Source organism: Chelonoidis abingdonii, chromosome 2 (genome assembly GCF_003597395.2).
Source record: "Chelonoidis abingdonii isolate Lonesome George chromosome 2, CheloAbing_2.0, whole genome shotgun sequence".
NCBI classification, from domain to species: Eukaryota; Metazoa; Chordata; order Testudines; family Testudinidae; genus Chelonoidis; species Chelonoidis abingdonii.
The window spans coordinates 118,513,077-118,532,166 of NC_133770.1; the positions used below are offsets into that span (position 1 = coordinate 118,513,077).

A 19,090-nucleotide genomic window follows, 5' to 3' on the forward strand; every position below is an offset into this window, starting at 1 on the left:
TGCCTGCTCTGTCCACTGCTTGTAAGATTTTGTGGAAAAGCAGCGACTTTACAAGGGAGCATTCCACAAGTTCCGCTTCTCCGCCTCCTCCCCCTCCTTCCCAGAAAGTCCTAAACGCCACTAAACAGCTGTTTGGGGGCAGGGAAGTGCTGGGAGGGAGGGGCAGGAGCGGGAAAGTGCTGTGTCTCCACTCCTCCCCCTCTCTCCCAGAAAATCCGAAACACCCCACCAAACAGCTGTTTAGCGGCCCTTAGGATTTTCTGGGAGGGAGGGGGAGGAGCGGAGACATGGGGCTTCTCCTCTCCTCCCCTTCCCTCCCAGCACTTTTCCCAGAAAGTCCTAAGCGGTGCTTAGGAATTTGGGGGGAGAGGAGGAGGGATGTGGCATGCTCCGGAGAGGAGGTGGAGTGGGAGTGGGAAGAGGTGAAGGTGAAGGTGAAGTGGAGCAGGGACAGGAAGAGGTGGGCCTGGAGCATTCCCAGCAAAGTCCGAGCCTGTTCTTCTCCAAGGAAGCTGCCGCTGCTGCTGCAAAGGTGCTTCCTAGCGTCTTTGCCTGCAGTGGGCTATGCCTGTGTGCGCTAAGCCAGGGGCACTTTCCAACCCCAGTACAGTACAGTACAGTATATAATGCCTTTTTGTCTACCCCCCAAAAATTTCCTTGGAACCTAACACACACACACACACACCCCACATTTACATTAAATCTTATGGTGAAATTGGATTCATTTAACATTGCTTCACTTAAAGTTGCATTTTTCAGGAACATAACTACAATGGTAAGTGAAGAGTTACTGTATCTGGATATTTGATTTTTAATTTATATTAAACTTCTCAGCCTCTTTACTCTGCTATCAAGCTTTGACTAAGTAACACCCTAAAGTATAGGTAAAGTCACTAAATGGAAAAAGAGATTAATAATTGTCTATGAGCCAGATTGACATATCTAGTCTCACACTAAATGGTTCCTTGTACTGTACATTGTGGTATTGAATTCAGTAGGATTTCTTGTGGAGTAAGATTCAAATCAGCATGAGTAACTCTGTCATTCTGGCTCTCTGGGATATTGGAAATAGATGCTCGCAGAGGCAATTGCCATACCTGTGTGGGCTGTGAAGAAACATGAGTCAAAATAACTGGTGTTGAAAGATGATATGGGACTGACTTCAGTGGTCTTTGGATCAGGCCCATTATGAGTAACTGTCCTACTCAAATATAAGGGTGGACTTTTGGTAGAACAAAGAACTGTGTACCCTAATATTGGGATGGAGTTTGTGTAACAGGTGGGAAAGTCACTTTTGCCTGGGCCAAGTGACAGAGAAGATTGTTTAAAAAGAGTCTTTAGGCTGAGAAAACAACACAACTGTTTTCTGCCATAGTTTAGATATTTCCAGACTTTGTAACTCCAGCTGCACTCACCTAGAAACGGTTTCCTGATGTGTGACTAGAGGCATTTATTTCAATTTACTGTTCGTTTGATTTTTTTTTTTAATTCTTTTTCTTTGTGGAATTTGCCAGTGAAGACTGCCTTGACTTATGACAAGCTGAACAGGTTCTAGGAGCTTGTTAATCAGGAGCATAAAATAAAAAAACTTGAAGAACATAAAAGAATGTGGGAAAATAGTATGTGATCACGTACTTAAAGACCTTATCATAATGTATACGCATAGGAGGGCTGAATTATGATTGCACTGGCAGCCTTTATCATGGCATTTCCTAACTTCTGAGTGATTGACTTTGCAACCTTAATAATTTTTTAATGAAGTGTATGTGGATGTGGAAGTGTATTCCCCCCTCCCCATTCCTCATCCTCCTGCATTTTAATTAGGCTACCTCCTCCCTCAAAGTAGACACTCTTGGTGCTCTCCTGGATGAGGTAGAATCAGCTTGGACAGCCATAAGCATAGTCACCCAAGAAGTTGTAGATGCCATTCCAAAACAGAAAGCCCAGGGTTTCACTTGTAGCGTATCTGCTAAGACATTTCAAATTCTGCAAAGAAATCTGAGGCCAGGCACCGCCATGATGACATCGAATGTAAATGTTTACAAAGTATTTTTCAGGTGTGAGCAAAAGTGGATCATGACACTTATTTTAAGAATTTGGCAAAACAGGTGGGAGAGGGAATAAGATCTAAAAAATTGCAACCCGCATTCAAAGCTGTTCAGTTACTTGGATCCAAAAGTGGACTTAGGGCAGGGTTTGTGCCAATAAATAAGGCTAATGGTAAAACATTCTCAACCCAAGAAAAAATTCTGCAAAAATGGAAGGAATATTATGAGACTGCACTTAATCATTCTGAAACAATGCCTTGGCCAGATCTAGACGTGTTAGTAGTAGATGCAATCCCTCACACCGAAACCTGTGTAGATGCACCTTTGTACCTACATTGCTCTGCCATAAAGAAACTGCTGCTGAACACAACAACATAACACCCGAACTTCCCAGGTGAGCCATAAAGCCCTTAGGTGTAGCGTAACACTAATACTTTGTCTGGGCTTAGACTACTGGGAAGTTACCCGTGGAATGGAAGGAAGGGATCTTCATCCTACTTTATCAGGGAAAAGGCCCACACACACCGAGTGCAGCAAATGCAGGCCAATAGCTCTGCTTTCTGTTCCCAGAACAGTTGTTACATGTGCCCAACTCACCCCACTCCAGGCTCTCCTTGTGAAACACCATTGCCCTGACTCATCAGGCTTCACTGCTGGGCAGTCTACAGTGGATGTTATACTTTGTGTTTGTCTTTTATCTGCAAAAAGAACAGGAGTACTTGTGGCACCTTAGAGACTAACAAATTTATTTGAGCAGAAGCTTTTGTGGGCTACAGCCCACTTCTTCAGATGCATAGAATGGAACATACATTGAGAAGATATATATACACATACAGAGAGCATGAAAAGGTGGGAGGAGTTTTACCAACTCTGAGAAGCCAATTAAGTAAGAGAAAAAACTTTTGAAGTGATAATCAAGGTAGCCCAGTACAGACAGTTTGATAAGAAGCGTGAGAATACTTACATGGGGAGATAGATTCAATGTTTGTAATGGCTCAGCCATTCCCAGTCTCTGTTCAAGCCTAAATTGATTGTATCTAGTTTGCATATCAATTCGAGTTCAACAGTTTCTTGTTGGAGTCTGTTTCTGAAGCTTTTCTGTTGCAAAATTGCCACCCTCAGGTCTGTTATTGAGTGACCAGACAGGTTAAAGTGTTCTCCTACTGGTATTATTGAATGTTTGATTCTGAATGTCGATTTGTGTCAATTTATTCTTGCGTAAGACTGTTGTTGGACAGTATATGGCAGAGGCTGCTGGGCAACGATAGGGCCATATATACATTGTAAGTTCGAGTGAATGAGCCCTGAGGCAGGTGATGGATTAGGTATGATGATGTACTTAACAGATTATGTGGCGAGTTGGAATCGTGCTTTGTTGCAGATAGGTGTCTGGTCAGTGTTTTTGTCGTGTGGTGTGTGGTTGTGGAGTATTTGCTTCGGCTGGGGGCTGACTGTAAGCGAGACAGGTCTGTCTCCAAGATCGTGAGAGTAAGGGATCATCTCTCAGGACAGGTTGTTGATCTGATGATGAGCTGGAGTTTTAGTTGGGCTGAAGGTGACAGCTAGTGGGGTTCTGTTTTTCTTTGTTGGGCCTGTTTGTAGGAGTGACTTCTGACTATCATTCGCTCTAACAGTTTGTTTTTTCACTTCATCAGGTAGGATTGTAGTTTTAAGAATGCTTGATAGAGATTTTGTAAGTGCTTGTCTCTATTGAGGGAATGGAGCAAATGCGGTTGTACTTAGAGCTGGCTATAGACAATGGTCATGTGATGTGTCCCGGAATGAGAGCTGGAGGCATGTAGGTATAATATAGTGATCAGTAGGTTTCCGGTATAGGGCGGTATTTAAGTGACCATCATTTATTAGCACAGTAGTGTCCAGGAAATGGACCACTTGTGTGGATTGATCTAGGCTGAAGTTGATAGTGGGATGGAAATTATTGAAATCATGGTGGAATTCCTCAAGGGCTTCTTTTCCATGGGTCCAGATGATGAAGATGTCATCAATGTAGTGCAAATAGAGCAGGGGCATTAGGGGAAGAGAGTGAGGAAACGTTGTTCTAAGTCAGCCATAAAAATGTTGGCATATTGTGGGGCCATGTGGGTACCCATAGCAGTGCCACTGACTTGAAGATATATATTGTTTCCAAATGTGAAATAGTGTGGGTTAGGACAAAGTCACAAAGTTCAGCCACCAGGTTAGCTATGACATTATCAAGGATACTGTTCCTGATAGCTTGTAGTCCATCTTTGTGTGGAATATTGGTGTAGCGGGCTTCTACATCCATAGTGGAAGATCACCGATGGATTGTAGTTTCCTCAGGAAGTCAGTGGTGTCTCAAAGATAGCTGGGAGTGCTGGTAGATTCATTATGAATTTAGTTGTCCTTCGACAGCAGCATATGTTAGACATAAAGGCAGTCTTCAATTCTATTGATAGTGCTGCTCTGTAGAAGGCTCTACAAGACTTGGTGCCCCCAACACCCTCCTGAGGTTAATTCAAGATGTACATAATGAATCAGACATGTTTGCCATGGGGAACTCATAGGTCTGACAGGTTTTACACTAGATCCAGGGTGAAACAGGGATATGTCCTGGCACAAGCCCTGTTCTGCCATGCAGCGAATTGGCTCCTTGAACATATCTCCACCAATACCGGTATAATGGTCAGTTCAACTTTGTTTGCTGACTTGGATTATGCAGATGATGTCATCCTCTTTGGCCAGGATGCAAATAACCTTAAAGATGCTTTAGAGAACTTTCAGCACATGGTACCTGCCCTTGAGCTAAGAGTTTCTTGGGAAAAACACAAAATTAGAGTGTCAGCACAAAAGTTGTGATGCAAGAAATCTGTGGTGAGGGACAAACTGTGGAAGTAGTGGATGATTTCATCTATCCAAAGTGGTAAATTGATAACAAATAGGCATTGCTAGCTAGATATCCTAAGGAAAATTTATTTAGCAGTCTTATCCATGAAGGACCTGCATTAGGGTCTAGAGCCAAAAAAAGGGTGAAATTATATTCAAAAGTATGGATTCATCTAACCTGTGTACTTACAATCCTTTTATGTAGATCTGAAACATGGACATTGCTTAAACGGGACATCAGGAGGCTGGAGGCATTTCATGTGTGTTGCCAGCAGTGGCTGTAGAGCATAAAATGGTTTGATTTTATCAGTAAGAGGGATGTATTATGGAGAACTGGCCTCAAGAGGATTGAAGACATCATTAGTCATTGCCAGCTGGTACTTTTTGGTCATATAGCCCACTTTGGAGATAAAGTCCCTGCACGTGAAGCCTTGAAGATAGGATTTGAGGTCAGGAGGGGACGTTGCCTGGCGGCATCCTCACAATTGTCCATGTTTAACCTGGCTGTACCAGATTAGTAATAACTCTGTGGAGCCGTACCAGGTGTCCACGGACATTCAGCTCTGTGGACCCTTACTTTCTAAGTGTATTGTTGTTACCTCTTCCTTCTCCTTCACTCTGCCAGGGAGCCATGAGAGCACAGATAGTCTCCCTGCTATCTGTTGCTGTGCCTGGTGCCACAGCAGCCCCCAGAGCAATTGCAGGGAATAGAAGGAGCAATTGCAGGGAAAGTATTGCTCAGTCCCTGCAGTCCTGGGGTGGAGCATCCCTAATTGTTGTGTGAGGGATGGTGCAAGTACAGTCCTGTTGGCAGGCAGGAGCTGTGAGGGGATGGAGCATGCCCAGTGCAGACATAATCTTCAGACAACATAACTGCCAAACTCCAAGAAGCTTCAAATGAGTATATTCAAACTGAGATTTTTTTTTAGAGGCTTATAAGTTTAGGGGAATTTTCACAGGGACAGAAAAAGGCACATCCATGACATCAAGTTACCCTCTTGCATCTCATTGAAATAGTTGTAATAGTTAATTAACATAGATATAACAATGTATTTTCCCTCATCTCATTCTCAAAAATGGTTAAAACATTTTAACTAAAGCTTTCCAGAACTGTTCAGCCTGAGTCAGACTCCTGGCATGGAAAATTTCAATCTAAACAGTTAAAAGTTTGGCAATGTTATAAGCAACTGCAAACCAAGTTTTTATAAGTGAAATTGTTGGGCAACCTTAACTATAGGTTTCACTACTTGCACCACTTAGTATAGAATAGAATGAAAGACTGCTGAAAGGTGACTTGTGTAAGCCAGTGAGGATACAGAGAGCCAAATAACCAGAAGGGTACTAGGAACTATCCCTCTCAAATTAAGAGCTTGTGTTTATTATGCTTGTAGCCATGATAGTATATTTTATACACATTTCACTTAAGCAATTGTAATTTTAGTTTTATGGAGTACAAAGAGAAATAATAAGATACTGCTCCTTGCTTTTAGGTAGTGGATTGACAGTTCTTGAAAAATATTAATGGCTGGTCATTAGTAGGCATAGTCTCTTTTCTCAGCATAGATGATTGTTTTCATTTTAAACTAGCGCTTTGCTTTGTGGGTATAATTCTTGACAAAAATGTATGTCTGGCTTCATCAGATGATTAACTAAATCATCCTTTTCTTTCCAAGCAACGCTGTGTCCCTCTGCCCTAAATCTTGCTAGTTGGAAGTGAGGGAGGGAAACCAATTTAATTAAGTTAACTTTATTGACCCACTGGAGTTGTTGTTTAATAGTATGGCTCCCTGGAGTCTTGTGCAGGTAAATTGAATGAATGCCACAGAATATCACTTCCTTGCATTGCATATTTCAAACCTTTGCCAGGCAGCTTGGGATGAACAGCCAATCAGGGAAAAGGTCCCCCCACCCCTCTTTGCTAGCTTGGATGGCATTTCCCATTATGCTCAGAACAATGTGCAGTGTTACCGATTCACTCCTGTGAGTATACTGAGATTGTATATGGTATTCAGCTGTTATATTCAGAAGACAACTTTTTTTGAACTGGCTTTTCAGCCATATTTCAAAGATGCCTTTTTATGAAGGAAAGAAAACTAGCATGTGAATCTGAATGAATGTGCTGTGAGTAAACCATTTAATATAAGTGCTTCGATACATTCATTCTATATGGGAAATCAGAATCTGATAGGCTGATAAGAGAGTTCTTCTAGGCTACAGTTGTGATGAAATACTTGAGAATAAAATAGTCTGTTTCCTTGTCAAGTATTTCGGGATGATGAAATTAAAAGCTAAATAGAATTTTGGAATGTTTTCCCATGGATACTAGTGCTTACCTCTTTTTAGGTTATTATTTTCTTCTATTGTTGAAATCAGGATCAAAATGTTTTATTCATCTATAACTACAGCAATGTTGCAGTTGAGTGGAACAATATGTCCTTTTCTATACTATTCCATCAATATTGTATGTTACTTGATGATAAAATTATGTAGTTAGTCTGCCGCACATTTACTCCTAGTCACTTTCTTTTAAAGTACAGATAGACTAGTAGTTGAATCATGCAACAGCAACTTCATTCATAAAATATGTAAAGCTTCTTTGCTTAACACATTAGATCCAAAGATCCAGCCCTACAACTTGGTATAGAGGTACATGCCAATTATTGTTTTAGAGAAAAATAAGAAGTATCATTTTAATTGTAATTCATAATCCTCACTTTTTTTTTACTTGAAAACACATGTAATTCTGTGTTTTGAATTAGTTTTTGAGTAGTTTTCTCTATGTATATCTAGAAAGATATTGTCAGAAAGCTTTGGGTTGATTGTTTGGATTTGAAATTCCTGTCTTAAGTAAAACATGCATCCACACAGAAGCTCTCCACCCTCAACCTAGCTGGGGATGCACAGAGCGGGATTATCAGCTGGTGCAAACTGTCATAGCTCTGTTCAATTCAGTGGCTGCTGAGTTCTAGCTAAAGATCTGGGTCATCGACTTCAGTGGAATTTCTCAAAGGCATAAAGGTCCACTGACATGGATCTGATTGCAGGATTGGAGTCTAATCTGCAATGGTATTTGCTAATTGCAAGACTGGTTCTGTTTTGGGTATATCTTGGTGTAGCCCTCTGGAGTCCCTGTGAATTCTTCTGTTTCTCTCCTATCTCCAATATCCTATTATGCCATGCAAAACCTTGCAAAATACACCATACGCATTTTAAAGTAAATTTTAAAGTTGTGGCACAAACTAAAACAATCCAGGAAATTCTAAGCAAGACTGACCCTCTGTCCTGAATTTTAGGAATGACCACAGCAGCCTTAGCACTCAGTTTGACTTCCATGAGTTATTTTGCTTTTAATTTAATATTATTTTAATGTGGCTTATGGTTAATTTTATTTTTTACATAAAAGGGAAATGCCTTCTGTGACCAATCTTTTAGAATCTATTCCATTTCCCAGTTCTGATATCTTGGCTAACTGTGTCTCTAGGTAGCTGTTCTTAAAGTCTGTATTCTTTATCTGAGAGACAGACATGGCATCTTTCCACACAGATGATTTTGGTTTGGGGCATTGGGTGGGCGCATTAGATAATATTTTTAGTTGTCCTCTTTTTTATTAGTATAATATTTGTAGAATTTGGATGGTTACTGTCTGCCTATTACTATATACAGTACTTGAAAGAAGTAAAGAATGTGCATCTGACAAATACATATTTATGACTTAATGTTGCAAACTCTTTCTTGTGCAACGGGCTAATTGCATTGAATTCAAAGGAACTGTTTGCCTGAGTAAGATTACTTGCAGGAATAAGACTTTGTAGAGTGATGTCCTTTAAAGGTATTTAAAAAAACAGGTATTTATTTTATGCACATATTCTGTATATAACTGATTGCAATTATTCTAGTCTATTACGGAAGTCTACTATTAAAAGCTATAACATTTAAAAACAGGTATTTTAAACTCTATTTGGTGGATCTGAATATTTTTCAAGAGCATATCTCACAGCAACTCAGACACCAGCCCATGGTCAGTCATCTCATGCTACCCACTGCATGTAGAAATATATTGCTTTAAAATCCATTATCACCTGCTTTTGAAGCACAAATCCTTTACGTGAGAAAGTGAAGGTGCAAAAATTGTCGTTTTCTTTCTGTCCGAGCATATCTGCTGCAAATGTATCTTCTGCTCTTTACTCATGTTAGCATTGCTGCATCAATACAACTATGAAAGAGGGAGGTGGATTGTATTCTGCCAAGTGCATTGTCAACAGAATTGCCTTTTAACTTCCCTACCAGTAAATGACAAATAGAACTTTTATGGGTAGTGATAATGAGAGTGAGAGAGGAGAAAGAACTTGGGATGTTTCTTTTTCCAAATCTGAAGTTGACTTTGCAGCCATTGAGATAATAAAACTCATTGTTTCTCTTCTTAAGTAAGCAAGTTACATGTAGTCATTGTGACGGAATAGATATGGAACCCTGTGCTTTCATGTTTAGAGGGCTTTTCTGAGTCTAAACACGAGAGAGAAGACCATTAAGGAGTAAATTTTGTTAACACAAAAACCAGGGGCATCTGATTTAGTATAATACTTCCACTATTTCAAAAACACGTCAGCCAATTCACAAAGGTATTTTAAAGACATTTACTGAATCATGAAAAGCCAATAATAACTAACATCACAATTTCTGCTTATAGAATAAGAATTGAATAGCCATTTCAGTATTTGATTTTATGATCATCATTCAGAGTAGGCATGACAGGGGGCTGCAATTTAGGTCAGGGAACAGGCCAAGCAAATATTATATGCCTGGATTTTTTTTCTTTCCTACATGACCACCTTCAGCTACAGGAAAAACATTTTTTTTCTGTGTTACTGTTTCCTTTCCTAAGGGAAAGCAGTGAAATAGAGTTGTGAAATGTCAAGTTTCACTATTAAAGAAAACCCCATGCTGATGGATGAAAGTTATTCAGGGTGCATGTCTGAACGTGCAGACTTAGAGCCAACTTCTGAACTCCTGTCCAAAGCCTGATTGAACAAGCTCTGTATTGAGCACTTGATTGTTTGAGCATGGAGCACTAGCACGACTGCTAATACAGAATGTGGGCAGTAAATGCAGAGTCTATGCCAACCTGGTCTCCACTCCCAGCACCCAAAGTAGATCTTTATGCACATATCAGAGAGGAGGGAACAACTTTAGCACTTAGATATTGCTGCCTGAAACGAGTTCTGAGTACTGCCACCAATTTTTCCTGCTGTTTAAATGCCCATATGTCATAGCTATGTTTCCTTGGACAGAGTTGTTGTACATGGTTCCTCCTCCTTGATTTCCAGTTATTGACCGTGCTCTCATTGTAGCAGGGATGGGTGAACTGCTCAGATAAAATAAAAACTAGACAAAATTTCAAGCTGAGACAAGCCCATTCTTTGTATGGGTCAGAATGGTTTTTGCATAGCCCTCCTCCTGCCAGTGGATGACACCATATAGAATATAGAACACAAAAACCAATGTTGTGCCGTTTATTTCTGGGTGAACTGCACTTCTTATCACTTGAGAGAAGGACAGAGAGAGGGGAAGATGTTTTCTTGAGTTTGCATGTTGGTGGTGGTCACTACCAAACTCTGTTGAAAATCTGGCCTATGCTTTCAGTTTTTCACCTCTTCCACAATGTGAGGCCAGCTCATTTTTTCCATCCCTATAATCTTTGTTCTCCTATAAACGTTGTTTTCTTTTGGCTGTGGGTAGTGCTGGAAGTAGAAGTGTATACATCCAGGACACTTGTTCTCTCTTATGTTAGGCAGTGCAGGTCTGTATTTCTGAATCACCCAAGCAAGCAGCTTTTATTTTCCTTTTACACATCAAGCCCATGCTTTTGTTTCCCTTCTGATTTAGGGGGTGATGATGTGTATAGTTCTTGCATTCCTGAAAGAAAAGGACTATTGTTTTCGTCATCTGAACAATAGATGTTGTCCTGTAGGCTTAGCTTACCTTTTCTGAGTCAGAGTGATCTTTACCCATTACTGTACATTTGGCTATGAGTAGACCTGTCTGTCAGTTCTGCCTACTCAGTTTCAGATGTTACCAGCCTGAACTGGATCTTAATCTAAGAGCAAAACACGATTATTTTAATTTTTCATCACCAGGAACACGTATAGTATATGCTAATTTATTTTGTTCATGCCATCTAATCAATGCCAAATGAACTAAGAATTCTGAACTATTTAATACTACTTTGTGTAATGCTAAAAAATTACAATTCTCTATAGTCTATAGCAAAACACGAATGATTCAGTATTGAGTTGAGAAGTAAGTTAAGTAATGTGAACAAATAGACTTATCTTGACTAAAAAAATTTGATATATAGTGTACATAGAGCTGAACAGGAGAATTTTGATTTAAAGAGTTTTTTGTTCAAAAATGCCAATTCATTGAAACTGAAGTTTTTCCCCAAAAGGGCTAATTGTTACTAGGAAAGGCTTCTCGGGTCCAGGGTGGAATTTCTGATCAAAATGGGAGGGGGACAAAGGTAGGGAAAGTGTGAGAGGAGACAGAGACACCTAATAGTCAATAGGCCAGTAGTTAGAGTACTCAACTGGAATGCAGTAAACCCAGGTTCAAGTCTCTGGTCCGCACCATTTCTTGGCCCAGGCCTAATTATTATAAGTATGATGTCCATATAAATAAATAAATAGGTGTGATGTCCAAATAAAATATATATATGTGTGTGTGTATATATATACAATTGTTATTGTTTAATTACTTTCCCCCTAACTATCTGAGTAGGGTCTGTGTTTCCTTGAATTTTTGGAACTTCTGCCGAAAGTAAAACCCATAGAGCCTGCCTAGAATAGCCTTGGGCAGTACAAGCTCTGAGCATCCAGATTATTAGCCCTGTGATGATCCAGAATTTTAAACAACTAATGTTATCTCAGCTGTTTGACAAACAACATAGGCTGTGTTATTACGAGTACAATAGTATGGTTGGATTTGGATGGATATATAGACGTTACAAACCAACTCATATGTTATTGAAACAGAAACTATATCTGCAGCATGTAGTTTGCATAATAAGAAGCGGAAGAAAGAGTAACTTGAAATACATCTTGGAAATAAAAAAAATAAAACTGCTGGTGATATTTTTCCATAAAGATTAGTTATGGAGAATCCTTTTATTTTCCACAGCCCCAAAACACTGCTTCTAAACCCATTTTCTATATCTAAAATGTAATTTAATTAATGACTGTACTGGGAAGGAATATTCATAATATAATTGTCTCAGGAATCTGTTTTTTAAAAAATCCTTGAAAAAAGAATACTAGATATTATGAGCCAAGTTCTGCTCACAATTACACCCCTATAAATCTGAAGTAACTCCATGAGTTATGGAGAACCCCACTGTCAAAAGGAAGCCCCAGACAGGCTACATTACTTTTCCATCCTGCTCCTTGCAGGATTGGTAGAGGACCAAAGAACATATCCTCTTGTCCACTCACTCGTTCACCACCAGACCAAAGAAAGCCTTCCACTGGTCCCAAAGAGGTAGCAAAGCCTTCCTTTTGCCCAGGAAGGAGAGATCTGTGTGACAAAGCAACCCTCCACACATGGATCACAGGGGCACAGTTTGACCCATAATTCCAAAGAACAGGCTTATACAGCCTCATCCAGAACTCATTGAAGTCAGTGCAAAGACTCCCATTGATTTTAAGCCATAGAGAAGTGGCAATGTGCTGGTGAGCCCAATGATCTTTCAATAATTGCTGTAATTTAAATATATTTTGTCACATTATTTTACTTAGGATCCCGTTTCCCTTCCCCTGGTTTTGTAGTCTGAACAAAGGCAACTGATTCAGATTTGTTATAAACCAGAATCTTCTAAGACAGGTTCATTTGAATGGGAATTGTTTGATGATGTCGTCTTTGTACATAGATTTTTATGGGGTGGGAGGCATATTTTAAAGATCCTTCTTTAATTGGTGTCACATCTATCAAGGATATTGTGTGTGTTGCCCTTAGTGGAAGATTATGATTTGTTACAAAGCATGATGACACTAATTTAGAACAAATGACACCCTTGTAGCTATGGCATTCCCCGCAGCAGCAGAACCAGAGCAGATCCATCCAGAAAAGGGGGGTAGGAGGACTGAAGTTGGAGGAGGTCCATTGGAAAGGCTGCACAATTTTTTATAGCTTGGAGTTCCTCTCAGAGCCCCCAATCTTCCTGTTGGGGGCTCTGAGGATTTGGGACTTAGTGCATAAGTAAAAGGGTCTGTCTTAGTGTAAGTTAGTGTCGTCCTGCAACCTTCCTGTTGGACTGAATCACTTAACACAAGGTCTAATAAGTCCAGCAATGCCCAAGGTGGCATTTTTGCAAATCAACTTTACAGGTTTTCAGTGCCATCAATTTGTACTCAAGTTAATCAGTCCTGGGACATTGTGGAGCTTCGCTTGGAAACACAGAGAAGCTTAAGCAGCTTGTCATGTTGTCTGTAGTAACAGATTATTTGTATTGCAGCATGTATATAATTTTGAATTATTCCCCGTTCCAAGAGCATGCCTCTTCCATTACAACCTACCACTCATTCTTCTGGAGGTAACTTGACATTTTGAAAGACCTGGATTGTAATCAATATACAGGAGTTATAGCTACTGATCTGAAAAAACTGGTAGGTAAGCAGTTATGACTACTTATGGTGTTTTCAAGCAAAATGAGAGCTGTAATTCTAGTTAAATAAGAGATTGCGTACATATTGGCCTATTTAAGGGCTTTACATCTGAGGGAGGAATATCGAAGAGAAAAATCTCATGAGCTGTCTATAGATATTATACTTTTTATTTCTGATTTTATTATAAGGCTCTGTCTACATAAAAGAGAGATTTTATATCTATGATATCATTGTATTCAGGTGCCCCAGACTCTGGCCAGTATAATTAGTTCTGATCAGTGACTTTTATAACTTAAAAGGCTGAGTTGAGTGGGGTGGGGGTGGGGGAGGAAAAACAATTTTTCTGAAGTTTGACCAAGCAGAATTTATATTATTTTCAACATCCAACCTCTTGAAAAATGTTAGAAGTGCCACATTTACAGACATAACATTAAGCTTCCTTTTTCCTGACCCACATAAAGAGCTTTTAGGACATATGGGGAGTTTTATGAGCTGTAATTAATACAGCAGGGCAAAATTTTTCCATAACATCTTTTGGGGGGGGGCAAAAATGCAGATGTAGGTTGACTGAAACAATTTGTGAATTCATGTCAATTTCAGCAAATTGTTTCAGTCATAAACAAATAAATAAATAAGGAATAGTCTTCAAAAAAGTCAAAACTGTTCGTTTTGGCATTTCTGAATTGAAACATTTTGACTTTTTGTTTTGGACAGACATTTTATTTTGTAATTTCTCTCAATTTTATTGAAAAAAAACAAACACTCCCCAATTAACTGTTTCAAACTTCAAAATCAAAACAAAACATTTCATTTTGGGTCAACCACAATGTTTTGGTCAACCCAAAATTAAACATTTTTGAACATTTGTTTCATCGAAAAAAATCATTCCAGCTTGACCCTAAACTATTGTTTATAATTTTTCGGTTCTGTTCTTGAACCAAATAATTGGTTCTTCACACTGCTTGAATTGCGGATCTTTGGCTCATGTTGGTCATGTGATGTACTGCATTACAGAATAGTGCACTGCTATACTCTAACCTGGGAGTCCTGTGAAACAGCAGACACAACAGCTTTCAAAAGAACCCTGCACAAGCTGCTGAAAATGGTAGAGTTACAGGCTTTCCTCCACGCATGCTTTCCCCATGGAGGGGGAGAGTTTGAATAGAGGGAGACTGGATGTGGGTGGACTAGTGAGAAATCGAGAAAGAATAGGCAGTGTGTCGTAAATAGATAGCTAAGGGTTAATGTTTCTTTCACCTGTAAAGGGTTAACAAAGAGAACCAAACACCTGACCAGAGGACCAATCAGGAACAGGATTTTTAAAATAAAGCTGAGGGAGGGAAATTGAGGTTTGTGTCTTTTGTTGGCTCTCAGCTATGAGAGGGGGATTTTTATCTGTAAGCTGTTTCTAATCTTCTCAGTTTTTCAAAGTTGTAAGTCACAAAGGTAAAAAGACAATAGGCCTGTTATTGTTTTTTTGTAATTATCATTGGTGTAGTGCGATATGTGAAATGAGTATCTTTTTGAATAAGGCTGTTATTCATATTTTTCTTTTAAGTACATACTACTGTGTATTGTCAATTGAATTGCAGGATCATGGTTTATTGTGTATTTCTTCTTTTTTATAAATTTCTTTTAAGAACTTGTTTGAGTTCTCTCTTCTGGTAGGCTAAGGATGAAGGGAGGGACATTGCTTCTTAGGTAGATCTACGGAGTGGTAAATCGCATTGCAAGCACCAGAAATGGTTGGAGGGAGAGCTAGAGGGGCAGAGAAGATAGAATCTTTTCTGTTTCCTTTTGTATTTGGGTTTGTCTCCTTTGTGGAGAGAGAGCGACATGCGTTCTGGCTATTGTGATAGTAAGAGATGGCTAGTAACTTGCAGGTTAGCCCAGGAGAAAGTCTGGTAGGAGAGAGAGGGAGGAAGGGAAGTGGGTTATTTCCCTTTGTTGTAGACTCAAGGCATCTGAGTCTTGGGGGTTCCCCAGGGAAGGTTTTGGGGAGACCAGAGTGAGCCAAAACACTGGAATTTTTGGATGGTGGCGGCGAGATAAAATCTAAGCTGGTAATTAAGCTTAGAGGGGTTCATGCAGGCACCCAGTTACAGGCTTTCCTCCACTCATGCTTTCCCCATGGAGGGGGAGAGTTTGAATAGAGGGAGACTGGATGTGGGTGGACTAGTGAGAAATCGAGAAAGAATAGGCAGTATGACAAAAGAAGTGGCAGGGGTGCTGGAAAGGATAGGGGAGATTTCAGAAAGAAAGTTCAAGAGAAACAGGAAGAGTTTGGAATGGCAATGGGGTGGAGAGACATTGAGGGAGTGCTGGGGGGATTATGCAATGGGATAAAAGATGGAAAGATTAGGGTTGGGAAAGAGAAGAGAATGAGGTAGAAAGAGGAAGAACAGAAACATGGTGACATACTTACAACAGAACCCCTGTTTTACAAATTAACTGAGGATTGAGCAGTGCTTAAAATCAGAAAGTTCATAAAATTGAACATCTCAAAATTACCATAGTTATAGTGCATAAATTGCAGTGTGGTGCACTGCATTGCCTTCTTCTTGTCCTTCACATCACGGCAAAGCAATATCCAGTGCATTGAAGGAATTTGATCTTCATTGACATCGCTTCTATTGTGTGATTTATTTTTTTCCTTGTTGGAGAACAATGGTTCATGTAACTGGTCATTTGGAAGATTGATGTTTGTAAAATTGAGGTTGTTATTTAGTGAACAGTTTGATATGCTGGCTACTGTGAGAAATACCCTACCAAAGCCAGGCAAGTGGCTACTACACCATCACTGTTAGCTTTACTGTTGTAAGCATTTTATTATGGCCATATTATTGTATGTCATCTTGTCCTGTAAGTTTCACAGATCGTCCAAGCTAAATAAGGTTGAGTCATATATGACTACTTGATGGGAGGCCTGTTATTATTCCTAAGTGCTGCAGGCAGTTATTCATCTCTAGTGAATTAATGAACAACCCCAATATTAAGGCCACAATGCTACTGAAGGTGCTGTCTTTTTTCTGAGATGTCAGCCAAGGTCCTGACTCTGTTTTCTCAAAGATGACATTAAAGTGGCATGTAAGCCCAGTGCTCCTGGCCAAATTTCAATTCATAATCATCCTTAATAAGTAATTTTTAAAACCATATAACGTATTTTGCTCATGTAAATTTCTCCCATGGGCAGGAGCTCTGCAACTTAGAGATGATCTAATCAGATGGATTTGGGCAGGAAAGAAAATTTTAGTGGTGTTATAAATCAGCTTGAAAAAAGAACTCCACACAACTATGTTCCTCCAAGATCCACGTTCCATACATTCAGCCAAAGTCTATACATCTCTGGCAAGCTTTATATCACTGGGGTGTTCTTAGATTTAAGTTGTTTTTTGTTTATAAAACTACTTTTTCATATTTATATGAAAGATGCTACAGAAGACCAATGTACATGTACTGTATGGCAGCTTTTATCGTTCAGGGATGCAGATTATTGTATCTTTTGCTCTTTACACAACAAATGTAAGATGAAAGAACCACATGGTGGGGTGCAAATAACCATGTTTACTGATTATAGGCATGCAAGGCTTAGCTACAAGTATATACTTCTGCTCTGGCAGGTTTCTGTACGTAGAACACAGAACCACTAGAGGGCTCACAAACTATTTAAAGGTATATTACACGATTCCTATACAACTGGATGAATGTGTCAGTGGACTAATATTTAATGGTTATTATAGAATATGCTGCTAGTTCCAAAGTGGTTCATCTTACAAGACTAATCTGAGAAAAATTTTGAATAAAATAAAAACCTGAAAGCAAGATCAGAATACAGCTTGAACATTTTATAAATGTAGGAGAATTTTGAGTATGAACTCAAACATGGCAATTCCATTTGGGGCCAGTGGGATTTTTGTGTGTGTTATAACAGTGTTTAGAAAACCCTTCAGATGTTTGAAAAATGAAGAAACAAAATAATAGTTATCCTGGTTTTGAATGTACAATAATGTTCCTTATTATCCAAGGCAAAGGCTACTTATTTTCATACAAAGCAAGGAATGCTATTACAAATATCAAATTTGTTAGAGAATAACGATGTTAGAAGATGATAAAATCAGAGCAAAGTCTTCTGGTTTTGCTACATGTTAAAATATAGATGGATTGCAGTCAGTGTAGTTAAATCGCTTCTCTTCTTTGAGCTTCAGATGTAGGGTGAGATTCTGCAAGCTCTCCGCATTCAGAACTCCCATCGGGCCCCAGAGTACTAGCTTACAGACAGTAATAAGGGAAAATATGTGCTTTTGGTCTCTGCTAAATTCAATTCGTCTAACAGCAGTTTTTAAATGAAAATCATTATGACAAATTATCTCTGTTGTTCTCGTCACCATTTTAGCCATCATATCCTAAGTTAATTAAATGGCATTTTAATGATGTTTATGTAGTTTTCTTTTAAGTGTACTGTATGTCAAAGAGAAAGCAGTGTTGTCAATTTTTAGAACATGTTCAAACCCTCACAAATATGTTAGCTTTGAATGAATTTTAAACTAATAGCTTTTTTAATTGGGGGCTCATCATTTTCATTTTCACTTGGCAAATACTGATTCGGGAGAGATGTTCATATCTTGTAGTATGAAAGGACCAAATTTTGCATCATGTTTATCTATTGTCTATAAAAAGAAGTAAATAATTTTTCTAAATTTTTTCTTACTGCTTATAATAACACTTGAAATTTAATTCTGTTTCCTCCATCATACATTGAATTGTTGGACTAATAATAATCCAAATCGTGTGCAGTGCAGTGGTTTCTCCTTGTTGTTTTGTGTCCTAAATCTTTGTTCGTAGTGTGTGCTGTTAAACAGATGCTGTGTTCTCTTCCAGAGGTGACTGCATTGTGATTATTCCATTCCAATTTTATTTTGGTGGTTAATTATTAATAAGTGGTTATATAAATATAGCTAGGGAATATATGATGTTGTGATATGATATAAAAGTGCTGTCAACATGTAGTTGGGATGGCTGCATTAATGGGGAAGCCATGAGTGAGCTATACAGATAAATCACCCTAACAAGTGTTGTTAAAACCTTTCACTACACAAATCATTTTGCACTCATGTTTTAGAGAGTTTTTGTACAATGTATTGGGGCTATTTTTGATCCCCTCTGTCTGAACAGCTAAGTGCCTTAGTTACTGTGAGTCCAGCAGTACAGAACTCACAAAGCCCGGGATAAACACCTTACATTTTTATTTGACAAAAAGCAAGCATCTATCCAAGAGTCTAGACCCATTCTCAACAAGGTAAAAATACATTTCTCATACATTACAAATCTAGTAACATTGCTAACCCCAAGATCTAGAAAAGACTAAACAGACAAAACCAAGGAACACCCTTCCACCTACCAACAGACCAACCAACACTGTTCTGTCCTTGTCATAAGGTATATTTCCCAAATCTGAACCTTAGCGTCCAAAATTTGGGTACCTGCATGAAACCTCTAAGCTTAATTACCAGCTTAGATCTGATA

The 19,090-nt window shown here is 39.1% G+C and overlaps 1 protein-coding gene across 6 annotated transcripts in view; it reads left to right on the forward strand.

Annotated features, from left to right (window-relative positions):
• The window catches only part of LOC116816393 (poly(rC)-binding protein 3-like), a 754,639-nt gene that overhangs the window by 514,164 nt on the left and 221,385 nt on the right, over positions 1–19,090 (forward strand). Inside the window, exon 1 of one of the 6 annotated variants that reach the window (XM_032765578.2) lies at positions 6,859–6,893. The exons of 4 other annotated variants lie outside the window; for them this stretch is intronic. The gene's annotated coding sequence lies outside the window, so the exon portion shown is untranslated. One more of the 6 variants, XM_032765577.2, reaches the window with a different exon arrangement.